This window comes from Ambystoma mexicanum, unplaced genomic scaffold (genome assembly GCF_040938575.1).
Source record: "Ambystoma mexicanum isolate Mex_15411 unplaced genomic scaffold, UKY_AmexF1_1 Mex_scaf34, whole genome shotgun sequence".
Taxonomy (NCBI): Eukaryota; Metazoa; Chordata; class Amphibia; order Caudata; family Ambystomatidae; genus Ambystoma; species Ambystoma mexicanum.
This window is the reverse complement of record NW_027182449.1, coordinates 1,272,461-1,290,906: the sequence shown is the minus strand read 5'-3', so window position 1 is coordinate 1,290,906 and position 18,446 is coordinate 1,272,461. Positions and strand designations below refer to the sequence as shown.

The window sequence follows — 18,446 nt, the reverse complement described above, 5'->3', positions numbered from 1 at the left end:
ACGCCTAGGCAGGCATCAGCAGAAGGCTGACTCTCTACCCCACTGCTGCCCCAAGTTGGTTTGGCAAAAGTTTGCAAAGAAGATGCCTGTAAATTTAACTCACGCCACACTAGCACTCACCCAGGCGTCAGTTCCTTACAAAAATAGAAAGCACCTCTAAAAAAAGAAGAAATAAACACACACACAATTTTCCTGCTGCGGTCTCCTCGACTCTTTGGAAGGCAGAGGGCGATGTTGGTTGAGGCCTTACCTTCTCAGGCTGGCGGCCTACAAGTCCAGGAAAGAAGCAGGCCCAGTAACAGCAACTGAGGCCCCCAGCCCAGCCACGCCTAGGCAGGCATCAGCGGAAGGCTGACTCTCTACCCCAGTGCTGCCCCAAGTTGGTTTGGCAAAAGTTTGCAAAGAAGCTGCCCGTAAATTTACCTCAAGCCACACTAGCACTCACCCAGGCGTCGGTTCCTTACAAAAATAGAAAGCATCTCTAAAAAAAGAAGAAATACACACACACAATTTTCCTGCTGGGGACACCTCGACTCTTTGGAAGGCAGAGGGCGATGTTGGTTGAGGCCCTTACCTTCTCGGGCTGGTGGCCTACAAGTCCAGGAAAGAAGCAGGCCCAGTAACAGCAGCTGAGGCCCCCAGACCAGCCCAGCCCAGGCAGGCATCAGCAGAAGGCTGACTCTCTACCCCACTGCTGCTCCAAGTTGGTTTGGCAAAAGTTTGCAAAGAAGATGCCTGTAAATTTAGCTCACGCCACACTAGCACTCACCCAGGCGTCGTTTCCTTACAAAAATAGAAAGCATCTCTAAAAAAGAAGAAATAAACACACACACAATTTTCCTGCTGGGGACTCCTCGACTCTTTGGAAGGCAGAGGGCGATGTTGGTTGAGGCCCTTACTTTCTCCGGCTGGTGGCCTACAAGTCCAGGAAAGAAGCAGGCCCAGTAACAGCAGCTGAGGCCCCCAGCCCAGCCACGCCTAGGCAGGCATCAGCAGAAGGCTGACTCTCTACCCCACTGCTGCCCCAAGTTGGTTTGGCAAAAGTTTGCAAAGAAGCTGCCCGTGAATTTACCTCAAGCCACACTAGCACTCACCCAGGCGTCAGTTCCTTACAAAAATAGAAAGAATCTCTAAAAAAGAAGAAATAAACACACACACAATTTTCCTGCTTCTATCCCCTCGACTCCTTGGAAGGCGGAGGGCAACCTTCGCCGCTGGTGGCCTTCACATGCAGGAAAGAAGCACACCCAGGAACAGCAGCTGAGGCTCCCAGCCCAGGCAGGCTTCAGCTGAAGGCCGACTTGGGAAGCACTGAGGCCAGACCCTGGGCTCCTGGGTCCCTCGGTTGAAGGCTCGAGGCCAGACCCCTTGGCTCCTGTGTCCCTTGGCTGAAGGCTCGACCAGTGCTCGACCAGGCTCGATCAGGCGAGATATTAGGTAGCATGGGGCCCAGCTGGGACTTCTAGGAAGCTTAGGGTGACGGCCGCTTCTGCCCCATCATCCAGAGGCCTGGCTATGGAGAGGCATGATGTGGCCTCCCTCCCTTCCTGCCTCTTGTAGGCACTTCTCCCCCGTGAGCACTTCCCGCTCCAGGTGTCCCCTTGTCTCCCAGGGTGCACTCTTCCTCTAGAGCCCACATATGCAGATGAGGCCCATCCACTTGCCTCCCCTAGCTGTAGAGGGCCTTGCGCGTCCACTGGAGAGAAAACGGGGAGACGCTGGAGGTGCTTTGCCAGGGACACGAGTGGCCCTTTCTGGCTGCATCCACCCACCCGAGGCGGCAAGCTGCTGCCCTGGCTTCAGTCTCCTGCTGCTGCTGCTGCTGCTCCAAGTTAGTTTGGCGACAACGTGTCCGCCTCTGACGGGGCTCTGCATTGGAGCGAGGGCTGCTGTCTGCCCCTGTGCCTTTTTCACGCGCCGTGTTTGTTAAAATTAAAAGCGGAATGGAGGAAAAATGTAGTTCAAGACGGAGAAGACGAACGCCGCCTATCGGGCACAGAGTAGCAAAATGCCTACAGCACCTGGTATTCCCAGGCGGTCTCCCATCCAAGTACTAACCAGGCCCGACCCTGCTTAGCTTCCGAGATCGGACGAGATCGGGCGCATTCAGGGTGGTATGGCCGTAGGCGAAGAGTGCGCCGATTCCGAGCCTCTTGTGCTGTGTCGGCTCCTCCGACGTCCACTGCCCTCTTGCAAGGCTGAACGCTGTCCTCTGCAGTGTGCTTCTGCCCTTCTTTTTGCCTCAAGCTCAGGAGCCACAGCTGCCAGCTTGGAAAAGCAACGAGCAGCTCCATGCACCCACTTTTGAAATACCCACTTGCCTACTCATGTTTGCAAAGAAAGTGTCTGTAAATTCAGGCCAAGCCACACTTGCACTCACTCACCCAAGCATCCGTTCCTTACAAAACTTTAAAAAAAAACTCGGAAAGAAAGATGGAAATAAACACACACACAATTTTCCTGCTGGGGGCTCCTCGACGCTTTGGAAGGCAGAGGGTGATGTTGGTTGAGGCCCTTACCATATCGGGCTGGTGACCTACAAGTCCAGGAAAGAAGCAGGCCCAGTAACAGCAGCTGAGGCCCCCAGCCCAGCCCAGCCCAGGCAGGCATCAGCTTAAGGCTGACTCTCTACCCCACTGCTGCCCCAAGTTGGTTTGGCAAAAGTTTGCAAAGAAGCTGCCCGTGAATTTACCTCAAGCCACACTAGCACTCACCCAGGCGTCAGTTCCTTACAAAAATAGAAAGCACCTCTAAAAAAAGAAGAAATAAACACACACACAATTTTCCTGCTGCGGTCTCCTCGACTCTTTGGAAGGCAGAGGGCGATGTTGGTTGAGGCCTTACCTTCTCAGGCTGGCGGCCTACAAGTCCAGGAAAGAAGCAGGCCCAGTAACAGCAACTGAGGCCCCCAGCCCAGCCACGCCTAGGCAGGCATCAGCGGAAGGCTGACTCTCTACCCCAGTGCTGCCCCAAGTTGTTTTGGCAAAAGTTTGCAAAGAAGCTGCCCGTAAATTTACCTCAAGCCACACTAGCACTCACCCAGGCGTCGGTTCCTTACAAAAATAGAAAGCATCTCTAAAAAAGAAGAAATAAACACACACACAATTTTCCTGCTGGGGACTCCTCGACTCTTTGGAAGGCAGAGGGCGATGTTGGTTGAGGCCCTTACTTTCTCCGGCTGGTGGCCTACAAGTCCAGGAAAGAAGCAGGCCCAGTAACAGCAGCTGAGGCCCCCAGCCCAGCCACGCCTAGGCAGGCATCAGCAGAAGGCTGACTCTCTACCCCACTGCTGCCCCAAGTTGGTTTGGCAAAAGTTTGCAAAGAAGATGCCTGTAAATTTAACTCACGCCACACTAGCACTCACCCAGGCGTCAGTTCCTTACAAAAATAGAAAGCACCTCTAAAAAAAGAAGAAATAAACACACACACAATTTTCCTGCTGCGGTCTCCTCGACTCTTTGGAAGGCAGAGGGCGATGTTGGTTGAGGCCTTACCTTCTCAGGCTGGCGGCCTACAAGTCCAGGAAAGAAGCAGGCCCAGTAACAGCAACTGAGGCCCCCAGCCCAGCCACGCCTAGGCAGGCATCAGCGGAAGGCTGACTCTCTACCCCAGTGCTGCCCCAAGTTGGTTTGGCAAAAGTTTGCAAAGAAGCTGCCCGTAAATTTACCTCAAGCCACACTAGCACTCACCCAGGCGTCGGTTCCTTACAAAAATAGAAAGCATCTCTAAAAAAAGAAGAAATACACACACACAATTTTCCTGCTGGGGACACCTCGACTCTTTGGAAGGCAGAGGGCGATGTTGGTTGAGGCCCTTACCTTCTCGGGCTGGTGGCCTACAAGTCCAGGAAAGAAGCAGGCCCAGTAACAGCAGCTGAGGCCCCCAGACCAGCCCAGCCCAGGCAGGCATCAGCAGAAGGCTGACTCTCTACCCCACTGCTGCTCCAAGTTGGTTTGGCAAAAGTTTGCAAAGAAGATGCCTGTAAATTTAGCTCACGCCACACTAGCACTCACCCAGGCGTCGTTTCCTTACAAAAATAGAAAGCATCTCTAAAAAAGAAGAAATAAACACACACACAATTTTCCTGCTGGGGACTCCTCGACTCTTTGGAAGGCAGAGGGCGATGTTGGTTGAGGCCCTTACTTTCTCCGGCTGGTGGCCTACAAGTCCAGGAAAGAAGCAGGCCCAGTAACAGCAGCTGAGGCCCCCAGCCCAGCCACGCCTAGGCAGGCATCAGCAGAAGGCTGACTCTCTACCCCACTGCTGCCCCAAGTTGGTTTGGCAAAAGTTTGCAAAGAAGCTGCCCGTGAATTTACCTCAAGCCACACTAGCACTCACCCAGGCGTCAGTTCCTTACAAAAATAGAAAGAATCTCTAAAAAAGAAGAAATAAACACACACACAATTTTCCTGCTTCTATCCCCTCGACTCCTTGGAAGGCGGAGGGCAACCTTCGCCGCTGGTGGCCTTCACATGCAGGAAAGAAGCACACCCAGGAACAGCAGCTGAGGCTCCCAGCCCAGGCAGGCTTCAGCTGAAGGCCGACTTGGGAAGCACTGAGGCCAGACCCTGGGCTCCTGGGTCCCTCGGTTGAAGGCTCGAGGCCAGACCCCTTGGCTCCTGTGTCCCTTGGCTGAAGGCTCGACCAGTGCTCGACCAGGCTCGATCAGGCGAGATATTAGGTAGCATGGGGCCCAGCTGGGACTTCTAGGAAGCTTAGGGTGACGGCCGCTTCTGCCCCATCATCCAGAGGCCTGGCTATGGAGAGGCATGATGTGGCCTCCCTCCCTTCCTGCCTCTTGTAGGCACTTCTCCCCCGTGAGCACTTCCCGCTCCAGGTGTCCCCTTGTCTCCCAGGGTGCACTCTTCCTCTAGAGCCCACATATGCAGATGAGGCACATCCACTTGCCTCCCCTAGCTGTAGGGGGCCTTGCGCGTCCACTGGAGAGAAAACGGGGAGACGCTGGAGGTGCTTTGCCAGGGACACGAGTGGCCCTTTCTGGCTGCATCCACCCACCCGAGGCGGCAAGCTGCTGCCCTGGCTTCAGTCTCCTGCTGCTGCTGCTGCTGCTCCAAGTTAGTTTGGCGACAACGTGTCCGCCTCTGACGGGGCTCTGCATTGGAGCGAGGGCTGCTGTCTGCCCCTGTGCCTTTTTCACGCGCCGTGTTTGTTAAAATTAAAAGCGGAATGGAGGAAAAATGTAGTTCAAGACGGAGAAGACGAACGCCGCCTATCGGGCACAGAGTAGTAAAATGCCTACAGCACCTGGTATTCCCAGGCGGTCTCCCATCCAAGTACTAACCAGGCCCGACCCTGCTTAGCTTCCGAGATCGGACGAGATCGGGCGCATTCAGGGTGGTATGGCCGTAGGCGAAGAGTGCGCCGATTCCGAGCCTCTTGTGCTGTGTCGGCTCCTCCGACGTCCACTGCCCTCTTGCAAGGCTGAACGCTGTCCTCTGCAGTGTGCTTCTGCCCTTCTTTTTGCCTCAAGCTCAGGAGCCACAGCTGCCAGCTTGGAAAAGCAACGAGCAGCTCCATGCACCCACTTTTGAAATACCCACTTGCCTACTCATGTTTGCAAAGAAAGTGTCTGTAAATTCAGGCCAAGCCACACTTGCACTCCCTCACCCAAGCATCCGTTCCTTACAAAACTTTAAAAAAAAACTCGGAAAGAAAGATGGAAATAAACACACACACAATTTTCCTGCTGGGGGCTCCTCGACGCTTTGGAAGGCAGAGGGTGATGTTGGTTGAGGCCCTTACCATATCGGGCTGGTGACCTACAAGTCCAGGAAAGAAGCAGGCCCAGTAACAGCAGCTGAGGCCCCCAGCCCAGCCCAGCCCAGGCAGACATCAGCTTAAGGCTGACTCTCTACCCCACTGCTGCCCCAAGTTGGTTTGGCAAAAGTTTGCAAAGAAGCTGCCCGTGAATTTACCTCAAGCCACACTAGCACTCACCCATGCGTCAGTTCCTTACAAAAATAGAAAGCACCTCTAAAAAAAGAAGAAATAAACACACACACAATTTTCCTGCTGCGGTCTCCTCGACTCTTTGGAAGGCAGAGGGCGATGTTGGTTGAGGCCTTACCTTCTCAGGCTGGCGGCCTACAAGTCCAGGAAAGAAGCAGGCCCAGTAACAGCAACTGAGGCCCCCAGCCCAGCCACGCCTAGGCAGGCATCAGCGGAAGGCTGACTCTCTACCCCAGTGCTGCCCCAAGTTGTTTTGGCAAAAGTTTGCAAAGAAGCTGCCCGTAAATTTACCTCAAGCCACACTAGCACTCACCCAGGCGTCGGTTCCTTACAAAAATAGAAAGCATCTCTAAAAAAGAAGAAATAAACACACACACAATTTTCCTGCTGGGGACTCCTCGACTCTTTGGAAGGCAGAGGGCGATGTTGGTTGAGGCCCTTACTTTCTCCGGCTGGTGGCCTACAAGTCCAGGAAAGAAGCAGGCCCAGTAACAGCAGCTGAGGCCCCCAGCCCAGCCACGCCTAGGCAGGCATCAGCAGAAGGCTGACTCTCTACCCCACTGCTGCCCCAAGTTGGTTTGGCAAAAGTTTGCAAAGAAGATGCCTGTAAATTTAACTCACGCCACACTAGCACTCACCCAGGCGTCAGTTCCTTACAAAAATAGAAAGCACCTCTAAAAAAAGAAGAAATAAACACACACACAATTTTCCTGCTGCGGTCTCCTCGACTCTTTGGAAGGCAGAGGGCGATGTTGGTTGAGGCCTTACCTTCTCAGGCTGGCGGCCTACAAGTCCAGGAAAGAAGCAGGCCCAGTAACAGCAACTGAGGCCCCCAGCCCAGCCACGCCTAGGCAGGCATCAGCGGAAGGCTGACTCTCTACCCCAGTGCTGCCCCAAGTTGGTTTGGCAAAAGTTTGCAAAGAAGCTGCCCGTAAATTTACCTCAAGCCACACTAGCACTCACCCAGGCGTCGGTTCCTTACAAAAATAGAAAGCATCTCTAAAAAAAGAAGAAATACACACACACAATTTTCCTGCTGGGGACACCTCGACTCTTTGGAAGGCAGAGGGCGATGTTGGTTGAGGCCCTTACCTTCTCGGGCTGGTGGCCTACAAGTCCAGGAAAGAAGCAGGCCCAGTAACAGCAGCTGAGGCCCCCAGACCAGCCCAGCCCAGGCAGGCATCAGCAGAAGGCTGACTCTCTACCCCACTGCTGCTCCAAGTTGGTTTGGCAAAAGTTTGCAAAGAAGATGCCTGTAAATTTAGCTCACGCCACACTAGCACTCACCCAGGCGTCGTTTCCTTACAAAAATAGAAAGCATCTCTAAAAAAGAAGAAATAAACACACACACAATTTTCCTGCTGGGGACTCCTCGACTCTTTGGAAGGCAGAGGGCGATGTTGGTTGAGGCCCTTACTTTCTCCGGCTGGTGGCCTACAAGTCCAGGAAAGAAGCAGGCCCAGTAACAGCAGCTGAGGCCCCCAGCCCAGCCACGCCTAGGCAGGCATCAGCAGAAGGCTGACTCTCTACCCCACTGCTGCCCCAAGTTGGTTTGGCAAAAGTTTGCAAAGAAGCTGCCCGTGAATTTACCTCAAGCCACACTAGCACTCATCCAGGCGTCAGTTCCTTGCAAAAATAGAAAGCACCTCTAAAAAAAGAAGAAATAAACACACACACAATTTTCCTGCTGCGGTCTCCTCGACTCCTTAGAAGGCGGAGGGCAACCTTCGCCGCTGGTGGCCTTCACATGCAGGAAAGAAGCACACCCAGGAACAGCAGCTGAGGCTCCCAGCCCAGGCAGGCTTCAGCTGAAGGCCGACTTGGGAAGCACTGAGGCCAGACCCTGGGCTCCTGGGTCCCTCGGTTGAAGGCTCGAGGCCAGACCCCTTGGCTCCTGTGTCCCTTGGCTGAAGGATCGACCAGTGCTCGACCAGGCTCGATCAGGCGAGATATTAGGTAGCATGGGGCCCAGCTGGGACTTCTAGGAAGCTTAGGGTGACGGCCGCTTCTGCCCCATCATCCAGAGGCCTGGCTATGGAGAGGCATGATGTGGCCTCCCTCCCTTCCTGCCTCTTGTAGGCACTTCTCCCCCGTGAGCACTTCCCGCTCCAGGTGTCCCCTTGTCTCCCAGGGTGCACTCTTCCTCTAGAGCCCACATATGCAGATGAGGCCCATCCACTTGCCTCCCCTAGCTGTAGGGGGCCTTGCGCGTCCACTGGAGAGAAAACGGGGAGACGCTGGAGGTGCTTTGCCAGGGACACGAGTGGCCCTTTCTGGCTGCATCCACCCACCCGAGGCGGCAAGCTGCTGCCCTGGCTTCAGTCTCCTGCTGCTGCTGCTGCTGCTCCAAGTTAGTTTGGCGACAACGTGTCCGCCTCTGACGGGGCTCTGCATTGGAGCGAGGGCTGCTGTCTGCCCCTGTGCCTTTTTCACGCGCCGTGTTTGTTAAAATTAAAAGCGGAATGGAGGAAAAATGTAGTTCAAGACGGAGAAGACGAACGCCGCCTATCGGGCACAGAGTAGCAAAATGCCTACAGCACCTGGTATTCCCAGGCGGTCTCCCATCCAAGTACTAACCAGGCCCGACCCTGCTTAGCTTCCGAGATCGGGCGCATTCAGGGTGGTATGGCCGTAGGCGAAGAGTGCGCCGATTCCGAGCCTCTTGTGCTGTGTCGGCTCCTCCGACGTCCACTGCCCTCTTGCAAGGCTGAACGCTGTCCTCTGCAGTGTGCTTCTGCCCTTCTTTTTGCCTCAAGCTCAGGAGCCACAGCTGCCAGCTTGGAAAAGCAACGAGCAGCTCCATGCACCCACTTTTGAAATACCCACTTGCCTACTCATGTTTGCAAAGAAAGTGTCTGTAAATTCAGGCCAAGCCACACTTGCACTCACTCACCCAAGCATCCGTTCCTTACAAAACTTTAAAAAAAAACTCGGAAAGAAAGATGGAAATAAACACACACACAATTTTCCTGCTGGGGGCTCCTCGACGCTTTGGAAGGCAGAGGGTGATGTTGGTTGAGGCCCTTACCATATCGGGCTGGTGACCTACAAGTCCAGGAAAGAAGCAGGCCCAGTAACAGCAGCTGAGGCCCCCAGCCCAGCCCAGCCCAGGCAGACATCAGCTTAAGGCTGACTCTCTACCCCACTGCTGCCCCAAGTTGGTTTGGCAAAAGTTTGCAAAGAAGCTGCCCGTGAATTTACCTCAAGCCACACTAGCACTCACCCAGGCGTCAGTTCCTTACAAAAATAGAAAGCACCTCTAAAAAAAGAAGAAATAAACACACACACAATTTTCCTGCTGCGGTCTCCTCGACTCTTTGGAAGGCAGAGGGCGATGTTGGTTGAGGCCTTACCTTCTCAGGCTGGCGGCCTACAAGTCCAGGAAAGAAGCAGGCCCAGTAACAGCAACTGAGGCCCCCAGCCCAGCCACGCCTAGGCAGGCATCAGCGGAAGGCTGACTCTCTACCCCAGTGCTGCCCCAAGTTGTTTTGGCAAAAGTTTGCAAAGAAGCTGCCCGTAAATTTACCTCAAGCCACACTAGCACTCACCCAGGCGTCGGTTCCTTACAAAAATAGAAAGCATCTCTAAAAAAGAAGAAATAAACACACACACAATTTTCCTGCTGGGGACTCCTCGACTCTTTGGAAGGCAGAGGGCGATGTTGGTTGAGGCCCTTACTTTCTCCGGCTGGTGGCCTACAAGTCCAGGAAAGAAGCAGGCCCAGTAACAGCAGCTGAGGCCCCCAGCCCAGCCACGCCTAGGCAGGCATCAGCAGAAGGCTGACTCTCTACCCCACTGCTGCCCCAAGTTGGTTTGGCAAAAGTTTGCAAAGAAGATGCCTGTAAATTTAACTCACGCCACACTAGCACTCACCCAGGCGTCAGTTCCTTACAAAAATAGAAAGCACCTCTAAAAAAAGAAGAAATAAACACACACACAATTTTCCTGCTGCGGTCTCCTCGACTCTTTGGAAGGCAGAGGGCGATGTTGGTTGAGGCCTTACCTTCTCAGGCTGGCGGCCTACAAGTCCAGGAAAGAAGCAGGCCCAGTAACAGCAACTGAGGCCCCCAGCCCAGCCACGCCTAGGCAGGCATCAGCAGAAGGCTGACTCTCTACCCCAGTGCTGCCCCAAGTTGGTTTGGCAAAAGTTTGCAAAGAAGCTGCCCGTAAATTTACCTCAAGCCACACTAGCACTCACCCAGGCGTCGGTTCCTTACAAAAATAGAAAGCATCTCTAAAAAAAGAAGAAATACACACACACAATTTTCCTGCTGGGGACACCTCGACTCTTTGGAAGGCAGAGGGCGATGTTGGTTGAGGCCCTTACCTTCTCGGGCTGGTGGCCTACAAGTCCAGGAAAGAAGCAGGCCCAGTAACAGCAGCTGAGGCCCTCAGACCAGCCCAGCCCAGGCAGGCATCAGCAGAAGGCTGACTCTCTACCCCACTGCTGCTCCAAGTTGGTTTGGCAAAAGTTTGCAAAGAAGATGCCTGTAAATTTAGCTCACGCCACACTAGCACTCACCCAGGCGTCGTTTCCTTACAAAAATAGAAAGCATCTCTAAAAAAGAAGAAATAAACACACACACAATTTTCCTGCTGGGGACTCCTCGACTCTTTGGAAGGCAGAGGGCGATGTTGGTTGAGGCCCTTACTTTCTCCGGCTGGTGGCCTACAAGTCCAGGAAAGAAGCAGGCCCAGTAACAGCAGCTGAGGCCCCCAGCCCAGCCACGCCTAGGCAGGCATCAGCAGAAGGCTGACTCTCTACCCCACTGCTGCCCCAAGTTGGTTTGGCAAAAGTTTGCAAAGAAGCTGCCCGTGAATTTACCTCAAGCCACACTAGCACTCACCCAGGCGTCAGTTCCTTACAAAAATAGAAAGAATCTCTAAAAAAGAAGAAATAAACACACACACAATTTTCCTGCTTCTATCCCCTCGACTCCTTGGAAGGCGGAGGGCAACCTTCGCCGCTGGTGGCCTTCACATGCAGGAAAGAAGCACACCCAGGAACAGCAGCTGAGGCTCCCAGCCCAGGCAGGCTTCAGCTGAAGGCCGACTTGGGAAGCACTGAGGCCAGACCCTGGGCTCCTGGGTCCCTCGGTTGAAGGCTCGAGGCCAGACCCCTTGGCTCCTGTGTCCCTTGGCTGAAGGCTCGACCAGTGCTCGACCAGGCTCGATCAGGCGAGATATTAGGTAGCATGGGGCCCAGCTGGGACTTCTAGGAAGCTTAGGGTGACGGCCGCTTCTGCCCCATCATCCAGAGGCCTGGCTATGGAGAGGCATGATGTGGCCTCCCTCCCTTCCTGCCTCTTGTAGGCACTTCTCCCCCGTGAGCACTTCCCGCTCCAGGTGTCCCCTTGTCTCCCAGGGTGCACTCTTCCTCTAGAGCCCACATATGCAGATGAGGCCCATCCACTTGCCTCCCCTAGCTGTAGGGGGCCTTGCGCGTCCACTGGAGAGAAAACGGGGAGACGCTGGAGGTGCTTTGCCAGGGACACGAGTGGCCCTTTCTGGCTGCATCCACCCACCCGAGGCGGCAAGCTGCTGCCCTGGCTTCAGTCTCCTGCTGCTGCTGCTGCTGCTCCAAGTTAGTTTGGCGACAACGTGTCCGCCTCTGACGGGGCTCTGCATTGGAGCGAGGGCTGCTGTCTGCCCCTGTGCCTTTTTCACGCGCCGTGTTTGTTAAAATTAAAAGCGGAATGGAGGAAAAATGTAGTTCAAGACGGAGAAGACGAACGCCGCCTATCGGGCACAGAGTAGCAAAATGCCTACAGCACCTGGTATTCCCAGGCGGTCTCCCATCCAAGTACTAACCAGGCCCGACCCTGCTTAGCTTCCGAGATCGGACGAGATCGGGCGCATTCAGGGTGGTATGGCCGTAGGCGAAGAGTGCGCCGATTCCGAGCCTCTTGTGCTGTGTCGGCTCCTCCGACGTCCACTGCCCTCTTGCAAGGCTGAACGCTGTCCTCTGCAGTGTGCTTCTGCCCTTCTTTTTGCCTCAAGCTCAGGAGCCACAGCTGCCAGCTTGGAAAAGCAACGAGCAGCTCCATGCACCCACTTTTGAAATACCCACTTGCCTACTCATGTTTGCAAAGAAAGTGTCTGTAAATTCAGGCCAAGCCACACTTGCACTCACTCACCCAAGCATCCGTTCCTTACAAAACTTTAAAAAAAAACTCGGAAAGAAAGATGGAAATAAACACACACACAATTTTCCTGCTGGGGGCTCCTCGACGCTTTGGAAGGCAGAGGGTGATGTTGGTTGAGGCCCTTACCATATCGGGCTGGTGACCTACAAGTCCAGGAAAGAAGCAGGCCCAGTAACAGCAGCTGAGGCCCCCAGCCCAGCCCAGCCCAGGCAGGCATCAGCTTAAGGCTGACTCTCTACCCCACTGCTGCCCCAAGTTGGTTTGGCAAAAGTTTGCAAAGAAGCTGCCCGTGAATTTACCTCAAGCCACACTAGCACTCACCCAGGCGTCAGTTCCTTACAAAAATAGAAAGCACCTCTAAAAAAAGAAGAAATAAACACACACACAATTTTCCTGCTGCGGTCTCCTCGACTCTTTGGAAGGCAGAGGGCGATGTTGGTTGAGGCCTTACCTTCTCAGGCTGGCGGCCTACAAGTCCAGGAAAGAAGCAGGCCCAGTAACAGCAACTGAGGCCCCCAGCCCAGCCACGCCTAGGCAGGCATCAGCGGAAGGCTGACTCTCTACCCCAGTGCTGCCCCAAGTTGTTTTGGCAAAAGTTTGCAAAGAAGCTGCCCGTAAATTTACCTCAAGCCACACTAGCACTCACCCAGGCGTCGGTTCCTTACAAAAATAGAAAGCATCTCTAAAAAAGAAGAAATAAACACACACACAATTTTCCTGCTGGGGACTCCTCGACTCTTTGGAAGGCAGAGGGCGATGTTGGTTGAGGCCCTTACTTTCTCCGGCTGGTGGCCTACAAGTCCAGGAAAGAAGCAGGCCCAGTAACAGCAGCTGAGGCCCCCAGCCCAGCCACGCCTAGGCAGGCATCAGCAGAAGGCTGACTCTCTACCCCACTGCTGCCCCAAGTTGGTTTGGCAAAAGTTTGCAAAGAAGATGCCTGTAAATTTAACTCACGCCACACTAGCACTCACCCAGGCGTCAGTTCCTTACAAAAATAGAAAGCACCTCTAAAAAAAGAAGAAATAAACACACACACAATTTTCCTGCTGCGGTCTCCTCGACTCTTTGGAAGGCAGAGGGCGATGTTGGTTGAGGCCTTACCTTCTCAGGCTGGCGGCCTACAAGTCCAGGAAAGAAGCAGGCCCAGTAACAGCAACTGAGGCCCCCAGCCCAGCCACGCCTAGGCAGGCATCAGCGGAAGGCTGACTCTCTACCCCAGTGCTGCCCCAAGTTGGTTTGGCAAAAGTTTGCAAAGAAGCTGCCCGTAAATTTACCTCAAGCCACACTAGCACTCACCCAGGCGTCGGTTCCTTACAAAAATAGAAAGCATCTCTAAAAAAAGAAGAAATACACACACACAATTTTCCTGCTGGGGGCTCCTCGACGCTTTGGAAGGCAGAGGGTGATGTTGGTTGAGGCCCTTACCATATCGGGCTGGTGACCTACAAGTCCAGGAAAGAAGCAGGCCCAGTAACAGCAGCTGAGGCCCCCAGCCCAGCCCAGCCCAGGCAGGCATCAGCTTAAGGCTGACTCTCTACCCCACTGCTGCCCCAAGTTGGTTTGGCAAAAGTTTGCAAAGAAGCTGCCCGTGAATTTACCTCAAGCCACACTAGCACTCACCCAGGCGTCAGTTCCTTACAAAAATAGAAAGCACCTCTAAAAAAAGAAGAAATAAACACACACACAATTTTCCTGCTGCGGTCTCCTCGACTCTTTGGAAGGCAGAGGGCGATGTTGGTTGAGGCCTTACCTTCTCAGGCTGGCGGCCTACAAGTCCAGGAAAGAAGCAGGCCCAGTAACAGCAACTGAGGCCCCCAGCCCAGCCACGCCTAGGCAGGCATCAGCGGAAGGCTGACTCTCTACCCCAGTGCTGCCCCAAGTTGTTTTGGCAAAAGTTTGCAAAGAAGCTGCCCGTAAATTTACCTCAAGCCACACTAGCACTCACCCAGGCGTCGGTTCCTTAGAAAAATAGAAAGCATCTCTAAAAAAGAAGAAATAAACACACACACAATTTTCCTGCTGGGGACTCCTCGACTCTTTGGAAGGCAGAGGGCGATGTTGGTTGAGGCCCTTACTTTCTCCGGCTGGTGGCCTACAAGTCCAGGAAAGAAGCAGGCCCAGTAACAGCAGCTGAGGCCCCCAGCCCAGCCACGCCTAGGCAGGCATCAGCAGAAGGCTGACTCTCTACCCCACTGCTGCCCCAAGTTGGTTTGGCAAAAGTTTGCAAAGAAGATGCCTGTAAATTTAACTCACGCCACACTAGCACTCACCCAGGCGTCAGTTCCTTACAAAAATAGAAAGCACCTCTAAAAAAAGAAGAAATAAACACACACACAATTTTCCTGCTGCGGTCTCCTCGACTCTTTGGAAGGCAGAGGGCGATGTTGGTTGAGGCCTTACCTTCTCAGGCTGGCGGCCTACAAGTCCAGGAAAGAAGCAGGCCCAGTAACAGCAACTGAGGCCCCCAGCCCAGCCACGCCTAGGCAGGCATCAGCGGAAGGCTGACTCTCTACCCCAGTGCTGCCCCAAGTTGGTTTGGCAAAAGTTTGCAAAGAAGCTGCCCGTAAATTTACCTCAAGCCACACTAGCACTCACCCAGGCGTCGGTTCCTTACAAAAATAGAAAGCATCTCTAAAAAAAGAAGAAATACACACACACAATTTTCCTGCTGGGGACACCTCGACTCTTTGGAAGGCAGAGGGCGATGTTGGTTGAGGCCCTTACCTTCTCGGGCTGGTGGCCTACAAGTCCAGGAAAGAAGCAGGCCCAGTAACAGCAGCTGAGGCCCCCAGACCAGCCCAGCCCAGGCAGGCATCAGCAGAAGGCTGACTCTCTACCCCACTGCTGCTCCAAGTTGGTTTGGCAAAAGTTTGCAAAGAAGATGCCTGTAAATTTAGCTCACGCCACACTAGCACTCACCCAGGCGTCGTTTCCTTACAAAAATAGAAAGCATCTCTAAAAAAGAAGAAATAAACACACACACAATTTTCCTGCTGGGGACTCCTCGACTCTTTGGAAGGCAGAGGGCGATGTTGGTTGAGGCCCTTACTTTCTCCGGCTGGTGGCCTACAAGTCCAGGAAAGAAGCAGGCCCAGTAACAGCAGCTGAGGCCCCCAGCCCAGCCACGCCTAGGCAGGCATCAGCAGAAGGCTGACTCTCTACCCCACTGCTGCCCCAAGTTGGTTTGGCAAAAGTTTGCAAAGAAGCTGCCCGTGAATTTACCTCAAGCCACACTAGCACTCACCCAGGCGTCAGTTCCTTACAAAAATAGAAAGAATCTCTAAAAAAGAAGAAATAAACACACACACAATTTTCCTGCTTCTATCCCCTCGACTCCTTGGAAGGCGGAGGGCAACCTTCGCCGCTGGTGGCCTTCACATGCAGGAAAGAAGCACACCCAGGAACAGCAGCTGAGGCTCCCAGCCCAGGCAGGCTTCAGCTGAAGGCCGACTTGGGAAGCACTGAGGCCAGACCCTGGGCTCCTGGGTCCCTCGGTTGAAGGCTCGAGGCCAGACCCCTTGGCTCCTGTGTCCCTTGGCTGAAGGCTCGACCAGTGCTCGACCAGGCTCGATCAGGCGAGATATTAGGTAGCATGGGGCCCAGCTGGGACTTCTAGGAAGCTTAGGGTGACGGCCGCTTCTGCCCCATCATCCAGAGGCCTGGCTATGGAGAGGCATGATGTGGCCTCCCTCCCTTCCTGCCTCTTGTAGGCACTTCTCCCCCGTGAGCACTTCCCGCTCCAGGTGTCCCCTTGTCTCCCAGGGTGCACTCTTCCTCTAGAGCCCACATATGCAGATGAGGCCCATCCACTTGCCTCCCCTAGCTGTAGGGGGCCTTGCGCGTCCACTGGAGAGAAAACGGGGAGACGCTGGAGGTGCTTTGCCAGGGACACGAGTGGCCCTTTCTGGCTGCATCCACCCACCCGAGGCGGCAAGCTGCTGCCCTGGCTTCAGTCTCCTGCTGCTGCTGCTGCTGCTCCAAGTTAGTTTGGCGACAACGTGTCCGCCTCTGACGGGGCTCTGCATTGGAGCGAGGGCTGCTGTCTGCCCCTGTGCCTTTTTCACGCGCCGTGTTTGTTAAAATTAAAAGCGGAATGGAGGAAAAATGTAGTTCAAGACGGAGAAGACGAACGCCGCCTATCGGGCACAGAGTAGCAAAATGCCTACAGCACCTGGTATTCCCAGGCGGTCTCCCATCCAAGTACTAACCAGGCCCGACCCTGCTTAGCTTCCGAGATCGGACGAGATCGGGCGCATTCAGGGTGGTATGGCCGTAGGCGAAGAGTGCGCCGATTCCGAGCCTCTTGTGCTGTGTCGGCTCCTCCGACGTCCACTGCCCTCTTGCAAGGCTGAACGCTGTCCTCTGCAGTGTGCTTCTGCCCTTCTTTTTGCCTCAAGCTCAGGAGCCACAGCTGCCAGCTTGGAAAAGCAACGAGCAGCTCCATGCACCCACTTTTGAAATACCCACTTGCCTACTCATGTTTGCAAAGAAAGTGTCTGTAAATTCAGGCCAAGCCACACTTGCACTCACTCACCCAAGCATCCGTTCCTTACAAAACTTTAAAAAAAAACTCGGAAAGAAAGATGGAAATAAACACACACACAATTTTCCTGCTGGGGGCTCCTCGACGCTTTGGAAGGCAGAGGGTGATGTTGGTTGAGGCCCTTACCATATCGGGCTGGTGACCTACAAGTCCAGGAAAGAAGCAGGCCCAGTAACAGCAGCTGAGGCCCCCAGCCCAGCCCAGCCCAGGCAGGCATCAGCTTAAGGCTGACTCTCTACCCCACTGCTGCCCCAAGTTGGTTTGGCAAAAGTTTGCAAAGAAGCTGCCCGTGAATTTACCTCAAGCCACACTAGCACTCACCCAGGCGTCAGTTCCTTACAAAAATAGAAAGCACCTCTAAAAAAAGAAGAAATAAACACACACACAATTTTCCTGCTGCGGTCTCCTCGACTCTTTGGAAGGCAGAGGGCGATGTTGGTTGAGGCCTTACCTTCTCAGGCTGGCGGCCTACAAGTCCAGGAAAGAAGCAGGCCCAGTAACAGCAACTGAGGCCCCCAGCCCAGCCACGCCTAGGCAGGCATCAGCGGAAGGCTGACTCTCTACCCCAGTGCTGCCCCAAGTTGTTTTGGCAAAAGTTTGCAAAGAAGCTGCCCGTAAATTTACCTCAAGCCACACTAGCACTCACCCAGGCGTCGGTTCCTTACAAAAATAGAAAGCATCTCTAAAAAAGAAGAAATAAACACACACACAATTTTCCTGCTGGGGACTCCTCGACTCTTTGGAAGGCAGAGGGCGATGTTGGTTGAGGCCCTTACTTTCTCCGGCTGGTGGCCTACAAGTCCAGGAAAGAAGCAGGCCCAGTAACAGCAGCTGAGGCCCCCAGCCCAGCCACGCCTAGGCAGGCATCAGCAGAAGGCTGACTCTCTACCCCACTGCTGCCCCAAGTTGGTTTGGCAAAAGTTTGCAAAGAAGCTGCCCGTGAATTTACCTCAAGCCACACTAGCACTCACCCAGGCGTCAGTTCCTTACAAAAATAGAAAGAATCTCTAAAAAAGAAGAAATAAACACACACACAATTTTCCTGCTTCTATCCCCTCGACTCCTTGGAAGGCGGAGGGCAACCTTCGCCGCTGGTGGCCTTCACATGCAGGAAAGAAGCACACCCAGGAACAGCAGCTGAGGCTCCCAGCCCAGGCAGGCTTCAGCTGAAGGCCGACTTGGGAAGCACTGAGGCCAGACCCTGGGCTCCTGGGTCCCTCGGTTGAAGGCTCGAGGCCAGACCCCTTGGCTCCTGTGTCCCTTGGCTGAAGGCTCGACCAGTGCTCGACCAGGCTCGATCAGGCGAGATATTAGGTAGCATGGGGCCCAGCTGGGACTTCTAGGAAGCTTAGGGTGACGGCCGCTTCTGCCCCATCATCCAGAGGCCTGGCTATGGAGAGGCATGATGTGGCCTCCCTCCCTTCCTGCCTCTTGTAGGCACTTCTCCCCCGTGAGCACTTCCCGCTCCAGGTGTCCCCTTGTCTCCCAGGGTGCACTCTTCCTCTAGAGCCCACATATGCAGATGAGGCCCATCCACTTGCCTCCCCTAGCTGTAGGGGGCCTTGCGCGTCCACTGGAGAGAAAACGGGGAGACGCTGGAGGTGCTTTGCCAGGGACACGAGTGGCCCTTTCTGGCTGCATCCACCCACCCGAGGCGGCAAGCTGCTGCCCTGGCTTCAGTCTCCTGCTGCTGCTGCTGCTGCTCCAAGTTAGTTTGGCGACAACGTGTCCGCCTCTGACGGGGCTCTGCATTGGAGCGAGGGCTGCTGTCTGCCCCTGTGCCTTTT

The 18,446-nt window shown here is 54.3% G+C and overlaps 4 non-coding genes and 1 pseudogene across 4 annotated transcripts; all 5 read right to left on the bottom strand.

The window, feature by feature from the left end:
- Positions 1 to 2,009: 2,009 nt before the first annotated feature.
- Positions 2,010 to 2,128, bottom strand: LOC138558793 (5S ribosomal RNA). The gene has a single exon (XR_011298912.1). It is a non-coding gene; the product is annotated as a 5S ribosomal RNA (ribosomal RNA).
- A 3,125-nt stretch (positions 2,129 to 5,253) lies between these two features.
- LOC138558791 (5S ribosomal RNA) lies at positions 5,254 to 5,372 on the bottom strand. Its single transcript, XR_011298910.1, has one exon. It is a non-coding gene; the product is annotated as a 5S ribosomal RNA (ribosomal RNA).
- A 3,126-nt stretch (positions 5,373 to 8,498) lies between these two features.
- On the bottom strand, positions 8,499 to 8,607 carry LOC138559052 (5S ribosomal RNA; annotated as a pseudogene).
- Positions 8,608 to 11,732: 3,125 nt separating this feature from the next.
- LOC138558790 (5S ribosomal RNA) lies at positions 11,733 to 11,851 on the bottom strand. Its single transcript, XR_011298909.1, has one exon. It is a non-coding gene; the product is annotated as a 5S ribosomal RNA (ribosomal RNA).
- A 4,424-nt stretch (positions 11,852 to 16,275) lies between these two features.
- LOC138558789 (5S ribosomal RNA) lies at positions 16,276 to 16,394 on the bottom strand. Its single transcript, XR_011298908.1, has one exon. It is a non-coding gene; the product is annotated as a 5S ribosomal RNA (ribosomal RNA).
- Between the last annotated feature and the right edge of the window lie 2,052 nt (positions 16,395 to 18,446).